This window comes from Schistocerca americana, chromosome 6 (genome assembly GCF_021461395.2).
Source record: "Schistocerca americana isolate TAMUIC-IGC-003095 chromosome 6, iqSchAmer2.1, whole genome shotgun sequence".
Taxonomy (NCBI): Eukaryota; Metazoa; Arthropoda; class Insecta; order Orthoptera; family Acrididae; genus Schistocerca; species Schistocerca americana.
In genome coordinates this window covers 326,020,032-326,033,869 of record NC_060124.1, presented here as the reverse complement: position 1 = coordinate 326,033,869, position 13,838 = coordinate 326,020,032, and the positions used below count along the sequence as shown (strand labels likewise).

Genomic DNA, 13,838 nt, shown 5'->3' with positions numbered 1-13,838 from the left:
TTCATCATCTACATCGATACTCCGCAAACCACCGTACGATGCGTGGCGGAGGATACCCTGCCCCTACTAGTCAAATAGAACGAGAGGAAAACAACGGTGTATATGCCCCCGTATGAGCCCTAATTTCTCGTATCTTATCTCCGTGGTCCTTACGCGCAGTGTTTGTTAGTGTCAGTAGAATCTTTCGGCAGTCAGGTGAAAATGCTGGTTCTCTAAATTTTCTCAGTAGTGTTTCTCAGAAAGAACGTCGCCTTCCCTCCAGCGATTCCCATCTGAGTTCCCGAAGCATCTCCGTAAAAGTTACGTGCTGTCAAAAACCTATCGGCAACAAACCTAGCAGGTCGCCTCTGAATTGCTTCGATGTCTTCCTTAAATCCTCTTACGGATCCCAAACACTCGAGCTCTAGCGTCCTATGTGCGGCCTCCATAACAACTGAAGCACTCTTTCCTTAAATTCTCCCAGTAGATCGAAGTCGACCATTAGCCTTCCATACCAAGGTCCTCACGTGTTCGTTCCATTTCACGTCGCTTTACAAAGTTACGCCCAGATATTTAAACGACTTGAGTGGCATACCGGGACCATCCGGACCATCCTCAGTGGAGGATGTGGGTAGGAGGGGCGTGTGGTCAGCACACCGCTCTCCTGGTCGTCATGATGGTATTATTGACCGAAGCCGCTACTATTCGGTCGAGTAATTCCTCAGTTGGCATCACGAGGCTGAGTGCACCCCGAAAAATGGCAACAGCGCATGGCGGCCTGGATGGTCACCCATCCAAGGGCCGACCACGCCCGACAGCGCTTAACTTCGGTGATCTCACGGGAACCGGTGTAGCCACTGCGGCAAGGCCGTTGCCTTGACTGTGCCATCAGAACACTAATAATAGTTTATCCGAAAATTACAGATTTGTTCTTTCTAGTCACTCGCATTTATTCACATTTTTCCACAGTTAGGGCTAGCTGCCATTTATCACAGCAACTGGAAATTTTGTACAGGTCGTGTTGTATCTTCTCACAGAGACTTACATTCGTATCCGACAAAGACATCCCAAATTTGTCTAATCCGATATTCGTTCTACCGATATGTATTAACATGGACAATGAGACACGAAGAATGAACAGCAGTCCTGGAACGTAGTAGTGATGCATGGTTGGCGGTAGAAGTCGCTGCTGGAGTACTGGTTATTCTTAGAGTTTTACTCTCCCTTTCAGTACATGTCGGTAAAATTAAAACCGCACTAGACTTATCTTGGGCCACTCTATCGAATGGGCACGTAAAATTCCGTCTTAAAACTTTTTTTCCCGTTGGCAACGAAGCGATACTTTCCATCGATACAGGGCACCGCATGAAAGAGTTGATGAGCATTGTTTTTCTAAGCTGAGCCCAGCTACACAACTCAAAAAATAAATTGCACATATCTGTTGAAACACTAGGCAAAATATGACTTATCTGACTCAGAAGAGGCAACGTGCATATTCCTCGTGCTTCAAACTTTAGTATCTCTCTAAGTGCCAATCTCATACAACACATAACATGAAATGATATGAAAAGTAACAATGTTTTAACTCTCGTGGAACGCTAGTTAAGCGGCGTAAGGTAATAAGTAGAAAATTAATGATATGATTTATGATAATAGTCACAGATTAAACGTTTACTAGGCTGAAAATTTGAGATAGACTTTCTGCTTTTATCCAGATGAACTGTGAGGAGGTACTCACTAGATGACTTACAGTTTCATTTCACAGTTATATTACTTATAGAGATGTCGGTACCGATTTCGATTTTCCAAATAAAACAGTAACAATTTCTGCTGCTGGTATTTGTGATGTAAAAGAGACCAATGCAAAGGCGCTTCACTCTCCAGAATCCGATTACCATATCCGGAGGCTTCAAAGTACTTATAATTTGGGTTATCTCTTCCGGACAAATAACCGATGGCTGTCGTATAAGCAGGGAGATGCATCAGAGTATCTCTGTCCGCCAGGATAGCAGAGCGTGTTGACGCCGTCGGTTCCGCGATAGGGAAGTATACATCCCGGGGGATTTGGGCCAGCCAGCGTGGATACGGTTTCCGGGCTGTTTCCGACACCCCACTATGTGAATACTGTCGTGCTTCCCATGATGCGCCTGAGATTCACCCCATGCAACTTTCTCACAGTTGCATACACAACCAACTCTACAGGCGGACACATTGATTACACTGCTTCTTTCCTATGGGGCGGGGAGGAGGGGAGGTGGTGTTTATAGGAGACAGATGACCTTAGCTCTTTGGTCTCCTTAAAAACGTACTCAGCATCAGCGTCCGGTATCATGTCGTGCCCATGCAGTAGTTGTTTCGTGAGCAGGTTGTGCAGTAGTTTAGGATATCATAGCTACCTTTCTAGTGAAAAATCAACTCTATTGTTGAGCTCTCACTCACTGAAACAACATGAAACACAAAACATTGTGTGTTGTGTTTCATCGTTTATCGAAAGTATTGAATGTATTACAGATCTTCCCTCATTACTAATGCAAATAAAATGAGAACGTCAGGTAAGAACTAGTAACAGGTAAGTTAAGGCTAATGACTATGTGACGTCTTACAGAATTATAAAACGGAAGAGAAAGCTGTTAATAATGACCAGCAGGATAATTTTCCACAGATTTTAATATCACTGCAGACTGAATGTCTGCTAATAAAAGGATGTGTGTTATCGCCGTTTTCCGGCATTGTTGAAACGTCATTGGAAGCTAAGATAATGGCTGAATGCTGTCACTAGCAACCATCGGAAAAAGGAATAGTGTTCGCACTCACAGTGAGTGGTAACTGTTATGTGCAGTGCCGCCGCCGTTATTTTCTTTTCTTTTCATTTTTTCAGCTTTAACGAATTGCTGTGGAATCTATCAAGACCGCAAACTCTGCAGAAATTATTCGCCAGTCTGTCCTGTTTCAACCTACGAGTAAGTATGTAAAATGTCTCCTCGTTCGATATATTGCTAAGGCGACGAGCTCACGGATATTAAAACTTCTTTCTAAGCTGCATGGAAAAATAGCCTTTTTCCTACAATAATAGCCGAACGAACTTCCAAAATACTTCTTAAAATACCTCCCGACTTGTAAGACTGAGGCCGGACAAGCCTTAGACGGAAATGACTTCATATTTGGGGTATCTTAAGTTCTATGCATGTATTTATTGAGCGCAGTGAAATTAACTTCACATTTTCTTCAGTATAGATTCCAGAGATTGCACAGAGTGGTGTGAAGGTGACTGTGCAGCTGTCCTCATACTTCGACGAGCATATCTAGTAATATTCAGGTGCACCTCCGAAATATAAAAGCCAAATGAAAGGGCTCTGAGCACTATGGGACTTAACATCTAAGGTCTTCAGTCCCCTAGAACTTAGAACTACTTAAACCTAACTAACCTAAGGACATCACACACATCCATGCCCGAGGCAGGATTCGAACCTGCGACCGTAGCAGTCGCGTGGTTCCGGACTACAGCGCCTAGAACCGCATGGCCAACGCGGCCGGCGCCAAATGAAAGACGGACATTGTGACTGTCCGGCATATGATGCGTTCAGTAAAGGGAGCATTACAGAAAATCCATGCTATCCTGGCGTGAACCACATAGTTTCAGACACACGTTATTTGTGGTTAGTCCAATGTTCCAATAAATGGCTACGATGGGTGGTTCAGTTCCTTCCAGTCGTCTCTCTCTCTCTCTCTCTCTCTCTCTCTCTCTCTTTCTCTCTCTCTCTCTCTCTCTCTCTCGTTTCAAAGAATTCGCTAGACAGCGTGAGGTCGTAATATTCTGCCTGTAAACACTTTTCTTCCCGTCTCGTCTGTGTTTGGAGTATTAATCAATTTGGAAAATTTTACTTCACGATCGTCGAGTAATAGTATGCTTTGGGAGAATCAAACGCAGATTAACTCTTCTATGCATGACCGCTATTGTTACCAATTTACGTATCCTGTATCCACTGGACCCGTTATATGAAATACGAGATTTTAAATGAAAGCAACTATATTTTGGATATTATCACGCACGAATATTTTGTTTTACGGTTTATCAGTCTAATATTATACAGGTGAGATCACTTTTAATAGTGGTGTTACGTTAATAAACGTATATCGTTTAATCCTGAGTATTTTTATTTGAATAAACCACATTACGAAAAGCGAAACATAGGCGTGCGCTATTATTTATCACAAACTGTTCACAGATTCATGGTTATGGTGTTGACAAACAACAAATCACTTTACTAAAAAGCATCACACTGTTTTATAGCTGTTTTGCACCACATTTTTATGGTCTTGGCATATATGTTTTGCGCACCTACACCACACTGTTTTTCTGCACATTGAAGGAGGACATAATGAACACCTTCTCTTCGAACGACTCCCTACACTCTAGCTGTTGCTACTGCTATTTTAAAATTGAAGAATCGCAGTGAACTTCTACGTATCCACGTATATGGATTTCTTTAGAAAGTGATTACATTTGCTGATCATAAACGGTGGGATTAAGTCCAACAGAAAAAAGTTCGCTGATTTAAAAATCCCAACCTTTATCTCATTCAGTACATCATACCAGTTCATCTTTGTCGGTACACAAACTCTTCTTGCTTCTACGTTTGTGAATGTCACAGTTTCAACCACAATGGGTGATGAATAAACAATTCCCAAACATATTTTTCGCTGGAAGTGATTATTCCCTTGCTGGTCCCGGTATAAATTTCACTAGTTAGTGTGCAGGCGTTTCATTTTTCACGATGGTAAGGGGAGCGGGGGTATCGGGGACAGAAGGGAGGGTGGAAGGGGGAGGGGCATTTATTCCATAGGATAACATTTGGCGCAATACAATTTTGCTGTTCCTCTGCATATTTGTCGACAGACATTATTACCTACATCATCATCACTACTTCTTCGTCCAAAGAGTTGTATAGCGCTGCATGAGGAACAAATTCATGTTTTTCATCCGAAGCAATACTTACATCTGACAGGATATCGTCATCGTCACCTACCCATTGAGTAACAACTGACTCAAAATTTGGGCTTGAGAAACGTATGATGTCATCTATTCATTCTTTTCTTTGATGAAGTTTTTGTCATTCTGTCTGAAAGATAATAATATGAAGAAATAACAGAAGTACTCTCTTCCCCTGTTGGCTGTTGTTAATGATATTGTTTAATGCTACAAATGACATTTACCTTTCTTCCAAGTGAGTACTGAAAATCAAACACAACACTACTCTGTAGTAAAGTCCTACAACAATTTTATAGTGCTCCACACATTTGTAACCATCTAGTGCAATATTTCACGCTCTTGCACAACGCAGCAGTATGCTCTACGACAGGCAACTGAGTTACAAGTAGCAATAATGCATTTTCTGCAGTCACAACAATGCGAATTTGTCATAAAAATGTGTTCTCTGACTTCCAACAAAAAGTAATTGGTTACAACATTACCTACTTTAATGACATATTCGACCCAGAATATGTGAATAGGAAGAAATATTACGTGATTATTTGAGATCAGTTCTAAGCCTGTCGCATAGAAAATAAAAGTTAAAACTCTCTCCGGGTCCATTGTACCCAGTGTCTACATACTAGGACTACGAAAACAGTCAAGCAGTCAGCTATGCGTCAAAATAGGCGCCATTTTAAACGGTAATTCATGTTATGATAATGCCAAAGATAGAACTGAAGACAACTTTCTATTATACAGGATGGTCAGGAACAGTCTGAAAAGCTTGTGTGCGGGTTTCAAGGTAGACTAGATTGTGCTGAGAAGTATTAATTATGGAAGAAAACGGTACGTCGCGCAGTATCGGAATTAATTTGCACTCTTACGTAAATTGAAGTTGGACGAGAGAGAAAGGAAAGGAAAGAGGAGGAACTGAACTGATCATATCAGTGGCCTCTGGACTTTATTCGGGATCAGCGCCGACGAGTGAAAATGTGTGCTGGACTGAAATTCGAACCCAGGATCTCCTTCTTAAAAGACAGTTGCATAAACCAGAGCGCCACCTGGACACAGCGTTAACCGAAAATGCGTTGATTATCACTCCATGTTCCTTAACCGACTCGCAATCCCGTCTAGACCCACCATTTATCCGCTTTCTGCGTACATGTCTTCCATGTTCACTAATTTTAGATTCCCACTGAAGGTCGAAAGTAAATGTACATCAGCACTGGTGACCGTGGATTCACAGCCCATCAAGGCATATAATTATAAGAATGCATGTTGTCTGTACCTCTTGGAACAACAGACACCATACATTTATTACTGATTAGCACTGACGTTAGCCAATCAGGCAGCTACGCACGCAGATTCAAGGGGCTCGCCGGATACAATTAGTGCCATTTCTTCTCATACCGTAGACGATACCTTGCGAGACTACTCATCCTTTCGCTTGGGTGCGATCCTTACTATCGTTGCACGTCCAATTTACGTACCTCTCTCTTGATTGATTGTAGGAAACCAGACGAAGAACACGTTTGACGACGCCGTCTCTGGTGGGTAGCTTGAATTTGTGCTTACAACGGTCTGATGGACTAACTTGAATTCTACTTCACTCGGTAACGGTGCAATGTAACGAATTTCTTTCCTTGAACGTTATTTCTCAGTACAGCCTACAGTCCGCCACCGGTAGCTGAGTGCCGGCCGGCACGGTAGCTCAGCGTGTTCGGTCAGAGAGCTGGTTGGCCTCTGTAATAAAAAAATGAGTGAAAGGGTCAACAACGAACTGCAACAGATGTCATGTGGTGTCCGATACGACCAAATACAACGAACCAACTTAAAAAAAAAAAAAAAAAAAAAAAAAAGCGTTCAGCGAGACAGAATGTCAATCCTAAGGGCCCGGATTCGATTCCCGCCTGGGTCGGAGATTTTCTCATCTCATGGACTGGGTGTTGTGTTGTCCTAATCATCATCCCCATCGACGCGCAAGTCGCCGAAGTGACGTCAGATCGAAAGACTTGCACCAGGCGAACGGTCTACCCGACGGGAGGCCCTCGTCACACCACATTATTATTATTAGTCAAGGCTACCAACACAGGAAGAGTTCACCGAAAGAAATGCATTGTTAAAATTTTAGTTTCTAAGGCGCATTGAAAGTACGAGGGTTGTCCAGAAAGTAAGTAGCGAAATCGAAACCACAGTGAAAACCAGTAATGTTGTATTTGCAACATTTAGGTGCACCTTCCACCTACTTCTCTACCTAGTCGCCGTTCCAACTTCGAGTTTTGTCGTAGTGTTGTATCAACTTTCCAATATCCTCGTCATAGAAAGCAGCCGCCTGTGCTTTCGGCACGTTATCTGCACTGGTCTGCAGCTCGTTGTCTGTGGGAAAATTCTGTCTTCATAGCCAGCGGTTCTTGTGAGCAGAGATGAGGCTCAGGGGGAGTCAATTACGGACTTTATCGTGGGCGATCAAACACTTCTCATCGCAAATGCTGCAGGAGCGTCTTCATTGCCCCTGCAGTGTGCGGCCGAGAATTGGCATGAAGAAGGGACTGCTCGACAGTTGTGTTATGTGGGCTGCATGACACAGGTGAAATCTCTAACCAAACCCTCATACTTGGCAGGAGACGCTATTCCCTACGCATCTTTACGTGCTCACTATTTACTCAAAACTGAAAAGAGCGACGCGACACAATTGACGGGCATACTAGAGACACTGCCTAAAACATCTGTGCAAAGCTTTACCGGGTTTTAACAGTGGCTTCCATTTCGCGACCAATCGGAACATACTTTCTGGACAGTCCTCGTATTAAAAGATTTAAAGTTACTGAGTTTTGGCGCGTGAATAACGCTTATAACAGTGGCTTGTACAGCCATTCCTGCCTATCGCGTGGTTCTTGAATAAGCGGACACAGCCGTAACAAGAGAACGTAGCGCCGCATAGCGCAAAGTTCGAAGTGCACAAACGCGAATTTTAGGCGCTTACACCATACCAAGAATGTCTCAGATCGTTAATTTTTTGAACAACCTGCAGCTCATATTTATAGCTAAATTGTTGCAGGTTTAACTGTCACACAAGAGACTGATAGAGGCAGTGCGTTATGTTACATTACAGATGACTTCCGCCAGTGGTGAGTTTAATTCGTGGACGTTTTGCTGTGGCTGCCCACTCCATACATCGGAGGGTCTACTCCATCGGCATCCCACTTCACGTCCAATCAACGCGGGATGTCTGCATCACAGGACGTAACTCACATTGAAAACCTACGTCGTCTGTGTTGCCAACACAAATATTTAACGACGGCTTCAACACAACACAACACAACACCAGGCCTCCACCAAAGGCCACCAGGGACCGCTATGCGTTCGTGGAGCCTGAAGAACAGCTTCACCAGAGGTCGCAGCTAGCCAGGAACTACTTTTATACGCCAGGCACGTGATCGCAAATGGTTCCGGCAGATACATACCAAACGGGCTTTATAGGGCGCCGCACTGCAGGAAAAGGGCAGTACGACACACCGCTATGCCGACCTGCCAACCCGCAAGACACGACCAGACGTCTCTTCTAGCTGGCCGATCTCATGCAGATGGAGTTGGTCTAGTCGACAAACGTCTTGACATTGTAGAATTGCTTTATTGTTATCGCTCCGCGCGAGGACACGGATCTTTCCTATTATTATTTGTTACGATATTTTATATTTGTGAGGAGCCGCAGTTGGGATCGAGTCTGTTGTTCTTTAGAAGATAGTATTAATCTTTCGTCTTGGTGAGTCCTATAAATTGTTTCCGAAATGTGCTTTCGGTATTTCTATCCTGCTAGCGTAGATACGTCACGTTTAACACTATAGAAAAACTCCATTATCTCAGTTCTTATGATAACTTTTAAAAGTGTGTTTTGCTAACAATGAAGCAGTTCCTTGTTTTTTCCCTGTAGTCGACACAAAAACGTGAAGTATGTATTGGAGAATACAAAAGGAAGGATAAACATTCATTCATTCAAACACTTAATGGTAAATACTAGTTTTATATCCAAGGAATGGTCGTTGTTCTATATAATGTGCTGCATGCGATATTTCATCAAATGAGTGAAACTTGATGATTCAAACTAGCTATGCACAAATTACTGGAACTGATCATTATTTTTACGATGACAAACCTAAAATGACAAATAGCTAACAGAAGTTACATTGTCAAACAATTTTATGAAAAAATGTTTAAAAATTCCTGTATTAAGGGGCTCTATCATACTGTTAGTTTCCAGTGGAATCCGAGTTATACTAACAATCATTTCGTCTTCCTCTTGCAGACAGAGCTGTCGTTACGTCCAGACCAAGAGTCCAACAAACGCAATGAATTATTTTTGCAACTGGTGAGAACACGTTTTGCACGTAGTATTGACGGTTATTCTCTGCCATTTTTCCACAACTATTACAAGATTTTTGAAACTAAACGTATCATTTTTTTTAATTTTTGGCTCTAATTTTCCTTGCGGTTCCTGAAAATAGATATAAAGCTGTGGAAACGGTAATCCATTGATGATTATCACTGGCGTCTTCGTATAAGGATTCATCGCCTGCAGAATTGACAATGTCTTTCTTCGGTCGAAATGATAAAGTGTGGTTTGCAAGCAGTTCTTCGACGAAACCTGACTGACTGGCTTCGTACAGCATTTTAGAGGACAACAGGACGCTATGAATTTGTCTATAGAACTACCTGTTAATGACGTTTCTACACGTTTCCTAGAAGTACATTACGTAAGTTTGCGAATTTTTTTTCGTAGAAAAACCCGAACCTGTTAAACTGGGTCGAAGAAGCCTGATTATTGGTAACGTCCAACTCACTTGTAGTTCATCAGCCTGGTCTCATGGATTTCCCTCGGTAAAGAACTATTCATTCCCACGAGCACTTCTAAATCTACAATAGTTATGGAAGCAGTGAATTAAAAGTTGGGCCATGGCCAGGAGTTAAAAACGTGTCTCCTTGCTTGCGAGGCAAGTAAACTAGCCATTATACCACCACAGCATCATAGCTAACACAGCTGCACGCTCTACCCTAGCCCAAAGCCCTCCCTAACACAAGCTTCAGTTTACATCTTCAGCTTATTTTCCAGTTCTTACGTAGTCAGATCTATGGATCACCGACGCCTGAGGTACAACCAGGATTTCCCTATTATGACCAACGCTGGGGTGCTTCTCCAGTACCGAAGAGCCTCGGTAATAGTGACTTTATAAGAAATGGAAACTATTCTGAAGATTTGATTTGAAGTTTGTGTTATGGATGGTGTTGGGATAGGATAGAACGTGCAGCTATAAGGCTGTGGTTGTGTAATATCTAGCATCCTTGCCTAGTAAGCAGTGGCCGATGTACGCTGTCTCGTGGTTACGTATTCCCGCTTCAAACGCCGGGTGAGAAGGTTCTGCCTTTTCTCGCCTATATCGTAGCGCTGCGAGAATTTCGTTGCTTGTCCTCAGTGTAGTGTGAATCGTTGTGCGCGTCACATATTTATCTCTCTGCTCTCGTGTTTGTGATTCCATTTTGACCCGCGTGATTTTGCGCCACGATGTCATCCATGTGTCCCACGGGTCCCAGGAACATTCCACGCACAGGTACCGTTATTTTTTGATTAGTCCACGCGTCGTGTGCAGCCCATGTGGTTACAAACTGATGATTGACTCGTAGATACGATCAGGGCCACTTCAAAACAGGTTAACACTGCTGGCTCCGATTCTGCATCGTATGTGTTTTATGTCAAGCTTTTTGACCCGCTTCAGATTGACAGGCCCCTTTTGCGGCACGGACAACAGCACCGAGGTAGAATGTACGAAATTCATGGTGTTTAACCTTCCCCTAGACGTTGATGACAGTTTCTTCAAGACCGTCTGCTTCCGATTGGGGACATACGAAACATATGGCGGGATCGATGACTCGGTCAACATGCTTTACAAATTTATAATGGAATTCAATCCATGGAGACGGTGATCAAATGGAATATCCGCTCTCATTTGCAGGTACGTCGATACGGGGTGCATATAATTTACACATCATTTACACAGGACAAGAAGGGAGCTATTTTGTATGTAATGAGGGTAGACACCTTCGTTCAAATCGCATGCATCGTGGCACGGTCTTAAAATCCACTTATGAACAACGTATAACTTGAGCGCATATGATTTCCTAAATAAGAGCCAATGTGCCTAAACAAGTTTGTGGGTGACAAGGCGGCCCATTGCGTAATGGTCCTAGCGCATTTTCGCGGTTAACATGACGTAGGGACTTCGACACTGTAGCTTCCGCGTCGCCATCAACACCACTCTAAAAAGGATTCCGGTGGCCGAGGCATCTCCCTTCCCTGATGATAACATGTCGGTTACTGTTCAAGACTCGCAAGTGATCAGAACTCCCTCCGACGTGGCTCCAGAGATCGCGGCCGCCTCTTAGGAATCACATGAGTGTTACAACTGCCCCCCAGCTCAACTGCCATATGTCAGAAGGACCGGGAGGTATGGTTTGGGAGAAAGGGATGACTCACGCCGAAGCGTGCAGAGAAACACCGGCACGTGAGTCTTTGGCTTTATTACATCGAAGAGTCACAGTGGGCCTCCTACTGAACTTGTTGATGGCGACACGCACCGTGCGAACGCCGGCACGTAGCAATCCACTCGCGACACGGCTAAGCGGCCGCCGTGTGTGATAACTGCGCCAGTGGCTGACTGCTCCCTGAAGCGCGACTCGTAGACCCCATCTGGAGCGCCAAACGGAAGCAGCCGACCACCGTCGCTGTAGTGAACCTTAGCAGCTCCGGTCGTCGGCCTGGGACAACTCACTCAGTGCCCGCAGACAGCTCTGCATTCGGGAGACCGCAAGTTGTAACCCCGACCTCGCCTCTGCTGACGACGGCTTGCAGTCCGCCGGATGGTGCCACCCAGAGACCGGACTCTGCTCATCATGCAGGTCTAACTTTAAGGGGAGTCGTACCGCCCTATCTCGACAATGTTAAATTGGCTATATAAATGTACCGTTTTCTGAGGAACTGTTGAGTATATAAATGTGGCGTTTATCACATGTTGTCCCATGATTTGTGACTGTATTGCTCTACAATCACTTTAAAATAACAACTGGAAAAAAAGTTATAATTTTTTCCCTAAACATATAATTTTTTTGTGTAAATTTTCACAATCTCCATTTCTTGAATTTTAACTACTACAGTAAATACTACTAAAGTAGAGCTACAACATCATTGTACTAGCTATGTTACGTGGTAAATAATTCATTGATATAGATTCAGAAGTTTCTATAATAAAGGGGCTTTTATACTGAAAAAGTCACGTTGAGAAAATTACGTTTAAAAAAAATTAATATACAGCCAACTGATACATAAATAATATGTTAGAATCCTCCTGGATGGTAGTCCTCATCTCCTCCTTCATCTTTCTCACCCAGCGCTGCCCTCCTTCTCTTGGATCTGGCATTTTTTGACATTTTGTTTGTTGCAATCTCTGCCTTCATGATTCGCAGTTGGTCCAAGTCCATCACACTTTTAGTGGTGTTGTAACCTTTATAAATGCCAAGATATTCCAAAACCTGTAGTCTTCCAGAATAGCCATCATTAAAAGCAAGAACAGCATCCAAAACACCAAGTTCAAAGACTGACCTTCCAACAAACACATTTTTGGGATCCTTGACCATACAACATTGTTAAAAAATTCATTCGCATTTTGTGTTTTGCCCTTGAGACATTTCTTCAACAGCTCTGATTGGGCAAGATCCTGAAACACAGGTTTCATGGCAAGGATAACAGCATTCGGTATAGTAATTTTGTGCGAGAAAGTGTCTATTTTACCCTCCTCTTTTGCCTTCAAGTATTTACACCGTCCATTGGAACACAGGTTGTGTATTGGTTCAGCATCTGTAGACAGCTTGTGAAAATAAATTGCCAAACAGCTCTCTTCATACCATCTAAATTATCTCTGTTACTTCTAATAGCAATACCATAATACTGTATAATCTGATCAATTTGTTTATCAGTCGGTCGACGTCTTAGACCGTCAGATAACTTGGTACTTCCCAACTGCTGTTTGAGTCTACGTAGTCTCGTGTCTATTTTTTATGTATTTATTTATTTTGCACATGATTAATGCGCTCTAGTTTTGTAATTGGCAAATCACCATAGGGTTTAATCTCCACCACTGCCTTATACGATCGTGAGTCTCCATCCCCAAGAAAACTCATGTAGTGAACATCACGGTCATGCTGGGAACGTTGGAATATTTTCACTGCAGAAGTAACCTCCATCCCACCACCAGTCCCTTTACAGTTTCTCTGACAACTCATTTCATGCTTAGTTTGCTTTTCAGTACTCCTGCCTGCTTGCCTACAACCCTGACAGTACATGGTCAACACATCAACATCCAACACTTTCCCATTGTCGATGCTGATAATAGATGCACATGAATTCTTTGACTGGAAACTTCTTTTTTGCCAGGATCCATCGAATGATATTGCTATGTCAGAATTACCATTTTCTGCTACAGCCTGCTCTGCTGCTGTAGTCATTGACTCCATAGCACACGCCTTGACACCACTTCTCACTATGGAGTTGTATTTGATAGATTTTGTAGGCGGACTAGGAAAGTTCAGCATGCCACAAGGAACCTGGCCAGCGTAATGGCCTTTTCCTATGCATCTAAGTCCATAGAAGTATCTTAGATTAGTATCAAAAAATCCATTCTTTACACCTACTTCTGAAGTCTTGAAAGTCTTTCCGCTTTTACAGTTCAAACACATTATTTGTAAAGTGCACACCAGACCATTGCGTTGAGATAGCTTTTCAGAAATTTCAATTTCCCCTCCACATATACGACAACACACTGTTTCACACAAAGCTGAAATC

The 13,838-nt window shown here is 43.1% G+C and overlaps 1 pseudogene; it reads right to left on the bottom strand.

Annotated features, from left to right (window-relative positions):
• Positions 1–737: 737 nt before the first annotated feature.
• On the bottom strand, positions 738–855 carry LOC124621077 (annotated as a pseudogene).
• Positions 856–13,838: the final 12,983 nt, after the last annotated feature.